This window comes from Oncorhynchus masou, chromosome 33, assembly GCF_036934945.1.
Source record: "Oncorhynchus masou masou isolate Uvic2021 chromosome 33, UVic_Omas_1.1, whole genome shotgun sequence".
Taxonomy (NCBI): domain Eukaryota; kingdom Metazoa; phylum Chordata; class Actinopteri; order Salmoniformes; family Salmonidae; genus Oncorhynchus; species Oncorhynchus masou.
Genome location: NC_088244.1, coordinates 20,219 through 32,859, shown reverse-complemented (window position 1 = coordinate 32,859; position 12,641 = coordinate 20,219). Strand labels below are relative to the sequence as shown.

Genomic DNA, 12,641 nt, shown 5'->3' with positions numbered 1-12,641 from the left:
TTGTATTGTTACCCCAGGAAATCTTAAGTCTTGTTACATACAGTCGGGAAGAACTATTGGATATAAGAGTGACGTCAACCACCCCCCAGGACATTGGATCTAATCCCAGAACCCAAAAGAACGTTGCCGCAGAAAAGGTAGACAAAGCTGCCTCTGGTCAGACTTTCGAAGGCGTGCACACTACCCAGCGCTTCAGAGCATATTATTCGCCAATGTCCAGTGCAAGCACACACACACACATAAAACACGTACAAGCACACACACACACAGAACTTACCATTCTGCTCACTGTGGATGAATAAGGAATTATAATCACAGAAAACAACAGGCATTAGAAACAGAAATTCAACAAAATATATAAGTAAGTGAAATGTGAGACTTTATAGGTAGGGAAAGGGTATATAATATGATACCACATATATACAGGTTAGTATATCTGGTTGATAATGCGATATTTATATAAAATACTACTTGAGTAAAAGTATTTGTTTTCAAATATACTTAAATATACTCAAATGTCATTGGTCAAATATACTTAAATATCAAAAGTAAAAGTAAATGCTCTAAATGATTTACATTGGTCTTACACAATGGTCTTGTTATTTTAATTTACAGATAGCAAGGGGCTCCAACGCTCAGACATCATCAACAAACAAAGCCTGTATAGTCTGCCAGATCAGAGGCAGAAGGGATGACCACGTTTTCTCTTGATAAGTGTGTGAATTTGACAATTTTCCTGTCCTGCTACACATCGAAATGCTAAAGTTAAGTACAGATACCCTTAAAAAAGAATTAAAAAGGTACTTCAAAATATTTCTACTTAGTGGCTTTACACCATTGTACATATATAATGAATAAAGACTTACTCAAACTCTTCAACCTCTTCATTGTCTGACATGGTTGCTCTGGTCTAGAGAAAACAATACACACACACACAACACACACACACACACACAACACACACACACAGAAATATTACAGTACATACATATACAGTCTATAACCATATCAATACCTATTCATGGGTTTCACGGTCACATTGTTATGAACCAACTTTTTAGGTTCCTCCACTTATTCTAAAAAGGTGTTCATGATGATTTTGTCCAAATTACAATACAGTGTCTTGTAAATAATATGCTAACATAGGCAAATAATTAGTTGAAATCATTATAAATATCATTTTAGCCAGAAAACAATGTTGTCATTCGCTAGCTAACCCTAACCCTAATAGAAAGTTAAGCTATGAGGTGAAGTGACATAAAAACCCATGAATATACATATATACACAACCATATATATTCTGTATTACATTATGTTACATATATGAATATACATCTATACATGTTCTATATTACATTATATTACATACATGAATATAGAGCTATACATGTTCTATATTACAATATGTTACATACATAAATATACATCTATAGGTGGAAAGGTACATCTTTGTAGAAAGGTACATCTTTGTAGAAAGGTACATCTTTGTAGAAAGGTACATCTTTGTAGAAAGGTACATCTTTGTAGAAAGGTACAGCGGTCAGACATACCTGACAGATGGAGAGAAGAACTGACTTCAGTTAGAAGTATTTTCCACTGATCAACAGAAACGTGACAATAGGAGAGAGAGGGAGAGAGAGAGAGAAGGGAGGAGAAGGAGAGAATGGAGGAGGTGTGGGACCCTACAGTGTGTATTAATATCCAGAGATAACAGCCTGAACACTCTGATAGGGTGAGGGTATTCTCTTATCATCCATCCCTAAAAAGGACTCTTCTGGTGGCAGACCTGTCCCTGACACACACACACACACACACACACACACACACACACACACACTTAAACGGAAGCGATGCCCACACATACCACCACAAAGCACTCACCTTCAGAGATTAACCTAGGAATGTGTCCTCTCAGCCAGCTGGTTCTGGGGTTCACAAACACAAACAGACTCCACAGAGCCCCAGACCAGCAACACGATTAGACCCAATCAAATTACGAGAAAGCAAAAAGATAACTATTTGACACACTGGAAAGAATCAACAAAAAACAGAGCAAATTGGAATGCTATCTGGCCCTAATCAGAGAGTACACAGTAGCTGAATACCTGACCACTGTCACTGACCCAAAATTAAGAAAAGCTTTGAGTATGTATAGACTCAGTGAGCATAGCCTTGCTATCGAGAGAGGTCTCCATAGGCAGATCTGGCTCTCAAGAGAAGGCAGTATATGTGCCCACTGTACACACAATGAGGTGGAAACTGAGCTTCACTTCCTCACCTCCTGCCAAATAATGACCATATTAGAGACACATATTTCCCACAGATCACACAGACCGATAAAGAATTTGAAAAGAAATCCAGCACTGATAAACTCCCATATGTGTTAGCAGAAATACCACAGTGTGCAATCACAGCAGCAATATATGTGGTCCGTTGCCATGAGAAAAGGGCAACCAGTGGAGCACAAACAACATTGTAAATACAACCTATATTTATCTGTTTATTTATCTTCCCTCACTATTCATACTACAACTATTTGCACATTGCTAAAACACTGCACATAGCTGATAATATAACACTTGAAATGTCTTTCTTTTTTAAACCTTTTTGAGTGCAATGTTTACTGTTAATTTATAAAAAAATATATATGTATATGTTACATTTGTTTCTTCTCAATTTTGTTCATTGTTTATTTCACTAAATATGTTTCCCGTGCCAATAAATCCCAATTGAATTGGGAGAGAAAGAGAGAGAATAAGAATGGACAACAAGTCCCAGCATGTTTTCCATATTCTAATCCAACATTAAGTCCTCCAACATTAACATGTTGGAGGACTTACATGAATTTAGGTTTGGCCTCCTCTGTGGATGACGAGAGAGAGAGAGAGAGAGCAAGCGAGAGGGGGAGAGAGCAAGCGAGAGAAAGGAGAGAGAGAAAGAGGGAGAGAGAGAGGGAGAGAGAGAGAAAGAGAGAGAGAATGGAGGAGGTGTGGGACCCTACAGTGTGTATTAATATCCAGAGATAACAGCCTGAAGCCTCTGATAGGGTGAGGGTATTCTCTTTTCATCCATCCCTAAAAAGGTCTCTTCTGGAGGCAGACCTGTCCCTGACACACACACACACACACACACACACACACACACACACACACACACACACACAGAAGACAGTCATGCCATACTTGTAAGCTCCTACTCCAAGGCAACATTTTTATGAACGTTGTATCTGCTGTCATGTTTCTGTTGGTTTTTTACCTGGGATTCATCCGTTTACCCGATTTAGACACCGCGGCTTAGACAATTTCCAAAGTAGCTAACATATTCATTGTATACCCTGAACATAACCTGTGATTGATTGAATCCTGTAAATCCCAGCCATAGTCTATTGTCCGGAGCTGTTGTCCGGGGTTGTAGTAGCTAGGCGGAAGGAATGGCCAGCCGTTGAGAAATGCTTATTGAAATGTTTGATTATCATGGATTTATCGTGGTGACCGTGTTACCTAGCCTCAGTGCAGTGGGCAGCTGGGAGGTGGTGCTCTTGTTCTCCCAAAACTTTTTGGAGTTAGAGCTACAGTGCGTCCTGTGTCTCCTCCTCGCACTCGCCCTGAAGTACGTGTCCCCAGTCTGGTACGTTCTGTGCCTGCTCCCCGCTCTCGCCCCAAGGTGCGTGTCACTAGTCCAGTACCACCTGTGCCGGCTCCACGCACCAGGCCTCCAGTGCACCTCCTTATTCCGGTACGTCCTGTACCTGCGCCACGCATTAGGCCACCAGTGCGCATTCACAGTCCAGAGCCTCCGGCGACGGTCCACAGTCCGGAACCTCCTGCGACGGTCCACAGTCCGGAACCTCCTGCGACGGTCCACAGTCCGGAACCTCCTGCGACGGTCCACAGTCCGGAACCTCCTGCGACGGTCCACAGTCCGGAACCTCCTGCGACAGTCCACAGTCCGGAACCTCCTGCGACGGTCCACAGTCCGGAACCTCCTGCGACGGTCCACAGTCCGGAACCTCCTGAGACGGCTCTTCCTCTGCACCGATGTCCAGTCCAGGTACGGTGCCCAGTTCAGCTCCATGGCAGGAGCTTCCCTCTGCGCCTGTGGCCAGTCCAGGCACGGTGTCCTGTCCCGCTCCAAGGCCGGAGCCTTCCTCTATGCCGGTGCCCAGTCCAGGCACGGTGTCCTGTCCCGCTCCAAGGCCGGAGCCTTCCTCTATGCCGGTGCCCAGTCCAGGCACGGTGTCCTGTCCCGCTCCAAGGCCGGAGCCTTCCTCTATGCCGGTGCCCAGTCCAGGCACGGTGTCCTGTCCCGCTCCAAGGCCGGAGCCTTCCTCTATGCCGGTGCCCAGTCCAGGCACGGTGTCCTGTCCCGCTCCAAGGCCGGAGCCTTCCTCTATGCCGGTGCCCAGTCCAGGCACGGTGTCCTGTCCCGCTCCAAGGCCGGAGCCTTCCTCTATGCCGGTGCCCAGTCCAGGCACGGTGTTCAGCCACCGACACTAATCACCCCCCTTTGGCCACTCCAATACCTTGACTTTGTTTTCTTAAAGCCATTTTGCCACAACTTTGGAAGTATGCTTGGGGTCATTGTCCATTTGGAAGACCCATTAGCAAACAAGCTTTAACTTACTGACTGATGTCTTGAGATTCAATATAAGCGGTGATTCAGCGGGTGATTCCCTGATCCACCTCTACGCAGACGACACCATTCTCTATACATCTGGCTCTTCATTGGACACAGTGTTAATTAAAACCTCTTAAGGATCAGACCCTTGTGTTCATTTTTCACCTAACATGACTTATCCAAATACTACAGGCTGTAGACTAGTCTATGGTTAGTAATACAGACTGTAGACTAGTCTATGGTTAGTAATACAGGCTGTAGACTAGTCTATGGTTAGTAATACAGGCTGTAGACTAGTCTATGGTTAGTAATACAGGCTGTAGACTAGTCTATGGTTAGTAATACAGGCTGTAGACTAGTCTATGGTTAGTAATACAGGCTGTAGACAAGGCTTGGTTAGTTTCTTAACTCTACAGGCTGTAGAAAAGTCTACTGATGATAACACAGAATGTAGACAGTACCTGTTTGGTATTTTACTTAATATTGGCATATTTAAAAAAAAAAATCCTTCTATTATTAAGACGGAATTGTTTGTCAGGTCGACACATGTTGTATTTGGCGCATATGACAAATAACATTGGATTTGATTCGATTTTTGAATTCTCCTAACCTGCTACGAAAATTATATTTTTTTCTGCTATCTTAATTATCCAAACCTGCTATTTTTACTCTCATAACCTGCTACTTTAACTGTCACAACCTGATACGTAAATTTGATTAACATGCATTGCAAACACTAAGCTGACCCGCGGTGGACCTGGCTATGGATGATCTAACCAATAATGAAGCGCTGACGTTACACCATCACTGTTGAACCACCCACTGACGTTACACCATCACTGTTGATCCACGGACTGACGTTACACCATCACTGTTGATCCACGGACTGACGTTACACCATCACTGTTGATCCACGGACTGACGTTACACCATCACTGTTGATCCACGGACTGACGTTACACCATCACTGTTGATCCACCCACTGATGTTACACCATCACTGTTGATCCACCCACTGACGTTACACAATCAATGTTGTTCCACCCACTGACATTACACCATCACTGTTGATCCACCCACTGACATTACACTATCACTGTTGATCCACCCACTGACATTACACCATCACTGTTGATCCACCCACTGACGGTACACCATCACTGTTGATCCACCCACTGACATTCCACCATCACTGTTGATCCACCCACTGACGTTACACCATCACTGTTGATCCACCCACTGACGTTACACCATCACTGTTGATCCACCCACTGATGTTCCGATCACTGTTGAACCACCCACCGACGTTACACCATCACTGTTGATCCACCCACTGACATTACACCATCACTGATGTTTTCATCACAGTTGAGCCACCCACTGATATTACACCATCACTGTTGATCCACCCACTGATGTTTCCATCACTGTTGATCCACCCACTGACATTACACCATCACTGTTGATCCACCCAATGACATTACACAATCACTGTTGATCCGCCCACTGATGTTACACCATCATTGTTGATCCACCCACTGACGTTACACCATCACTGTTGATCCACCCACTGACATTAAACCTTCAATGTTGATCCACCCACTTATGTTCCGATCACTGTTGAACCACCCACTGATGTTACACCATCACTGTTGATCCACCCACTGACATTACACCATCACTGTTGATCCACCCACTGACGTTACACCATCACTGTTGATCCACCCACTGACGTTACACCATCACTGTTGATCCACCCACTGACATTAAACCTTCAATGTTGATCCACCCACTGATGTTCCGATCACTGTTGAACCACCCACTGATGTTACACCATCACTGTTGATCCACCCACTGACGTTACACCATCACTGTTGATCCACCCACTGACATTACACCATCACTGTTGATCCACCCACTGATGTTCCGATCGCTGTTGAACCACCCACTGACGTTACACCATCACTGTTGATCCACCCACTGACATTACACCATCACTGATGTTTTCATCACAGTTGATCCACCCACTGATATTACACCATCACTGTTGATCCACCCACTGATGTTTCCATCACTGTTGATCCACCCACTGACATTACACAATCACTGTTGATCCACCCACTGACATTACACAATCACTGTTGATCCACCCACTGACGTTACACCATCACTGTTGATCCACCCACTGACGTTACACCATCACTGTTGATCCACCCACTGATGTTCCGATCACTGTTGAACCACCCACTGATGTTCCGATCACTGTTGATCCACCCACTGACGTTACACCATCACTGTTGATCCACCCACTGACGTTACACCATCACTGTTGATCCACCCACTGACGTTACACCATCACTGTTGATCCACCCACTGACGTTACACCATCACTGTTGATCCACCCACTGACGTTACACCATCACTGTTGATCCACCCACTGACATTAAACCTTCAATGTTGATCCACCCACTGATGTTCCGATCACTGTTGAACCACCCACTGATGTTACACCATCACTGTTGATCCACCCACTGACGTTACACCATCACTGTTGATCCACCCACTGACGTTACACCACCACTGTTGATACACCAACTGATGTTACACCACCACTGTTGATCCACCCACTGACATTACACCATCACTGTTGATCCACCCACTGACGGTACACCACCACTGTTGATCCACCCACTGACGTTACACCATCACTGTTGATCCACCCACTGACGTTACACCATCACTGTTGATCCACCCACTGACGTTACAACATCACTGTTGATCCACCCACTGACGTTACAACATCACTGTTTATCCACCCACTGACATTAAACCATCAATGTTGATCCACCCACTGACGTTACACCATCACTGTTGATCCACCCACTGATGTTCCGATCACTGTTGAACCACCCACTGATATTACACCATCACTGTTGATCCACCCACTGACGTTACACCATCACTGTTGATCCACCCACTGACATTACACCATCACTGTTGATCCACCCACTGACGTTACACCATCACTGTTGATCCACCCACTGACGTTACACCATCACTGTTGATCCACCCACTGACATTAAACCTTCAATGTTGATCCACCCACTGATGTTCCGATCACTGTTGAACCACCCACTGATGTTACACCATCACTGTTGATCCACCCACTGACGTTAAACCATCAATTTTGATCCACCCACTGACGTTACACCATCACTGTTGATCCACCCACTGATGTTCCGATCACTGTTGAACCACCCACTGATATTACACCATCACTGTTGATCCACCCACTGACGTTACACCATCACTGTTGATCCACCCACTGACATTACACCATCACTGTTGATCCACCCACTGACGTTACACCATCACTATTGATCCACCCACTGACGTTACACCATCACTGTTGATCCCCCCACTGACATTAAACCTTCAATGTTGATCCACCCACTGATGTTCCGATCACTGTTGAACCACCCACTGATGTTACACCATCACTGTTGATCCACCCACTGACGTTACACCATCACTGTTGATCCACCCACTGACGTTACACCATCACTGTTGATCCACCCACTGCGTTACACCACCACTGTTGATACACCAACTGATGTTACACCACCACTGTTGATCCACCCACTGACATTACACAATCACTGTTGATCCACCCACTGACGGTACACCACCACTGTTGATCCACCCACTGACGTTACACCATCACTGTTGATCCACCCACTGACGTTACACCATCACTGTTGATCCACCCACTGACGTTACAACATCACTGTTGATCCACCCACTGACGTTACAACATCACTGTTGATCCACCCACTGACATTAAACCATCAATGTTGATCCACCCACTGGACGTTACACCATCACTGTTGATCCACCCACTGATGTTCGATCACTGTTGAACCACCCACTGATATTACACCATCACTGTTGATCCACCCACTGACGTTACACCATCACTGTTGATCCACCCACTGACATTACACCATCACTGTTGATCCACCCACTGACGTTACACCATCACTGTTGATCCACCCACTGACGTTACACCATCACTGTTGATCCACCCACTGACATTAAACCTTCAATGTTGATCCACCCACTGATGTTCCGATCACTGTTGAACCACCCACTGATGTTACACCATCACTGTTGATCCACCCACTGACGTTAAACCATCAATTTTGATCCACCCACTGACGTTACACCATCACTGTTGATCCACCCACTGATGTTCCGATCACTGTTGAACCACCCACTGATATTACACCATCACTGTTGATCCACCCACTGACGTTACACCATCACTGTTGATCCACCCACTGACGTTACAACATCACTGTTGATCCACCCACTGACGTTACAACATCACTGTTGATCCACCCACTGACATTAAACCATCAATGTTTATCCACCCACTGACGTTACACCATCACTGTTGATCCACCCACTGATGTTCCGATCACTGTTGAACCACCCACTGACGTTACACCATCACTGTTGATCCACCCACTGATGTTACACCATCACTGTTGATCCACCCACTGACATTACACCATCACTGATGTTTTCATCACTGTTGATCCACCCACTGACGTTACACCATCACTGTTGATCCACCCACTGACGGTACACCATCACTGTTGATCCACCTACTGACATTACACCATCACTGTTGATCCACCCACTGACGTTACACCATCACTGTTGATCCACCCACTGACGTTACACCATCACTGTTGATCCACCCACTGACATTAAACCTTCAATGTTGATCCACCCACTGATATTCCGATCACTGTTGAACCACCCACTGATGTTACACCATCACTGTGGATCCACCCACTGACGTTACACCATCACTGTTGATCCACCCACTGACGTTACACCACCACTGTTGATACACCCACTGATGTTACACCATCACTGTTGATCCACCCACTGACATTACACCATCACTGATGTTTTCATCACTGTTGATCCACCCACTGACGTTACACCATCACTGTTGATCCACCCACTGACATTACACCATCACTGTTGATCCACCCACTGACATTACACCATCACTGTTGATCCACCCACTCACGGTACACCATCACTGTTGATCCACCTACTGACATTACACCATCACTGTTGATCCACCCACTGACGTTACACCATCAATGTTGATCCACCCACTGACGTTACACCATCACTGTTGATCCACCCACTGACGTTACACCATCACTGTTGATCCACCCACTGACATTAAACCATCAATGTTGATCCACCCACTGATGTTCCGATCACTGTTGATCGACCCACTGACGTTACACCATCACTGTTGATCCACCCACTGACGTTACACCATCACTGTTGAGCCACCCACTGATATTACACCATCACTGTTGATCCACCCACTGACGTTACACCATCACTGTTGATCCACCCACTGATGTTACACCACCACTGTTGATACACCCACTGATGTTACACCATCACTGTTGATCCACCCACTGATGTTACACCACCACTGTTGATACACCCACTGACGTTACACCATCACTGTTGATCCACCCACTGACGTTACACCATCACTGTTGATCCACCCACTGACGTTACACCATCACTGTTGATCCACCCACTGACGTTACACCATCACTGTTGATCCACCCACTGACGGTACACCATCACTGTTGATCCACCCACTGACGTTACACCATCACTGTTGATCCACCCACTGACGTTACACCACCACTGTTGATCCACCCACTGACGTTACACCATCACTGTTGATCCACCCACTGACGTTACAACATCACTGTTGATCCACCCACTGACATTAAACCATCAATGTTTATCCACCCACTGACGTTACACCATCACTGTTGATCCACCCACTGATGTTCCGATCACTGTTGAACCACCCACTGACGTTACACCATCACTGTTGATCCACCCACTGATGTTACACCATCACTGTTGATCCACCCACTGACATTACACCATCACTGATGTTTTCATCACTGTTGATCCACCCACTGACGTTACACCATCACTGTTGATCCACCCACTGACGGTACACCATCACTGTTGATCCACCTACTGACATTACACCATCACTGTTGATCCACCCACTGACGTTACACCATCACTGTTGATCCACCCACTGACGTTACACCATCACTGTTGATCCACCCACTGACATTAAACCTTCAATGTTGATCCACCCACTGATGTTCGATCACTGTTGAACCACCCACTGATGTTACACCATCACTGTGGATCCACCCACTGACGTTACACCATCACTGTTGATCCACCCACTGACGTTACACCACCACTGTTGATACACCCACTGATGTTACACCATCACTGTTGATCCACCCACTGACATTACACCATCACTGATGTTTTCATCACTGTTGATCCACCCACTGACGTTACACCATCACTGTTGATCCACCCACTGACATTACACCATCACTGTTGATCCACCCACTGACATTACACCATCACTGTTGATCCACCCACTGATGTTCCGATCACTGTTGATCGACCCACTGACGTTACACCATCACTGTTGATCCACCCACTGACGTTACACCATCACTGTTGATCCACCCACTGACGTTACACCATCACTGTTGATCCACCCACTGATGTTACACCACCACTGTTGATACACCCACTGATGTTACACCATCACTGTTGATCCACCCACTGATGTTACACCACCACTGTTGATACACCCACTGACGTTACACCATCACTGTTGATCCACCCACTGACGTTACACCATCACTGTTGATCCACCCACTGACGTTACACCATCACTGTTGATCCACCCACTGACATTACACCATCACTGATGTTTACATCACTGTTGATCCACCCACTGATATTACACCATCACTGTTGATCCACCCACTGACGTTACACCATCACTGTTGATCCACCCACTCATGTTACACCACCACTGTTGATCCACACACTGACGTTACACCATCACTGTTGATCCACCCACTGACGTTACACCATCACTGTTGATCCACCCACTGACGGTACACCATCACTGTTGATCCACCCACTGACATTACACCATCACTGTTGATCCACCCACTGACGGTACACCATCACTGTTGATCCACCCACTGACATTACACCATCACTGTTGATCCACCCACTGACGTTACACCATCACTGTTGATCCACCCACTGACGTTACACCATCACTGTTGATCCAACCACTGACATTAAACGATCACTGTTGATCCACCCACTGATGTTCCGATCACTGTTGAACCACCCACTGACGTTACACCATCACTGTTGATCCACCCACTGACGTTACACCATCACTGTTGATCCACCCACTGACGTTACACCATCACTGTTTATCCACCCACTGATGTTACACCATCACTGATGTTTTCATCACTGTTGATCCACCCACTGATATTACACCATCACTGTTGACCCACCCACTGACGTTACACCATCACTGTTGATCCACCCACTGACATTACACCATCACTGATGTTTTCATCACTGTTGATCCACCCACTGATATTACACCATCACTGTTGATCCACCCACTGATGTTTCCATCACTGTTGATCCACCCACTGACATTACACCATCACTGTTGATACACCCACTGACGTTACACCATCACTGTTGATCCACAGACTGACGTTACACCATCACTGTTGATCCACCCACTGACGTTACACCATCACTGTTGATCCACACACTGACGTTACACCATCAATGTTGATCCACCCACTGATGTTCCGATCACTGTTGAACCACCCACTGACGTTACACCATCAATGTTGATCCACCCACTGATGTTACACCATCACTGATGTTTTCATCACTGTTGATCCACCCACTGACGTTACACCATCACTGTTGATCCACCCACTGACGTTACACCATCACTGTTGATCCACCCACTGACGTTACACCATCACTGTTGATCCACCCACTGACGTTACACCATCACTGTTGATCCACCCA

General features: G+C 45.9%; 1 long non-coding RNA gene across 1 annotated transcript; it reads right to left on the bottom strand.

The window, feature by feature from the left end:
- Positions 1-277: 277 nt before the first annotated feature.
- LOC135527493 (uncharacterized) lies at positions 278-1,656 on the bottom strand. The gene is made up of 3 exons (XR_010453438.1): positions 1,551-1,656; positions 867-910; positions 278-288 (listed from the first exon to the last, which is right to left on the bottom strand). It is a non-coding gene; the product is annotated as an uncharacterized LOC135527493 (long non-coding RNA).
- Between the last annotated feature and the right edge of the window lie 10,985 nt (positions 1,657-12,641).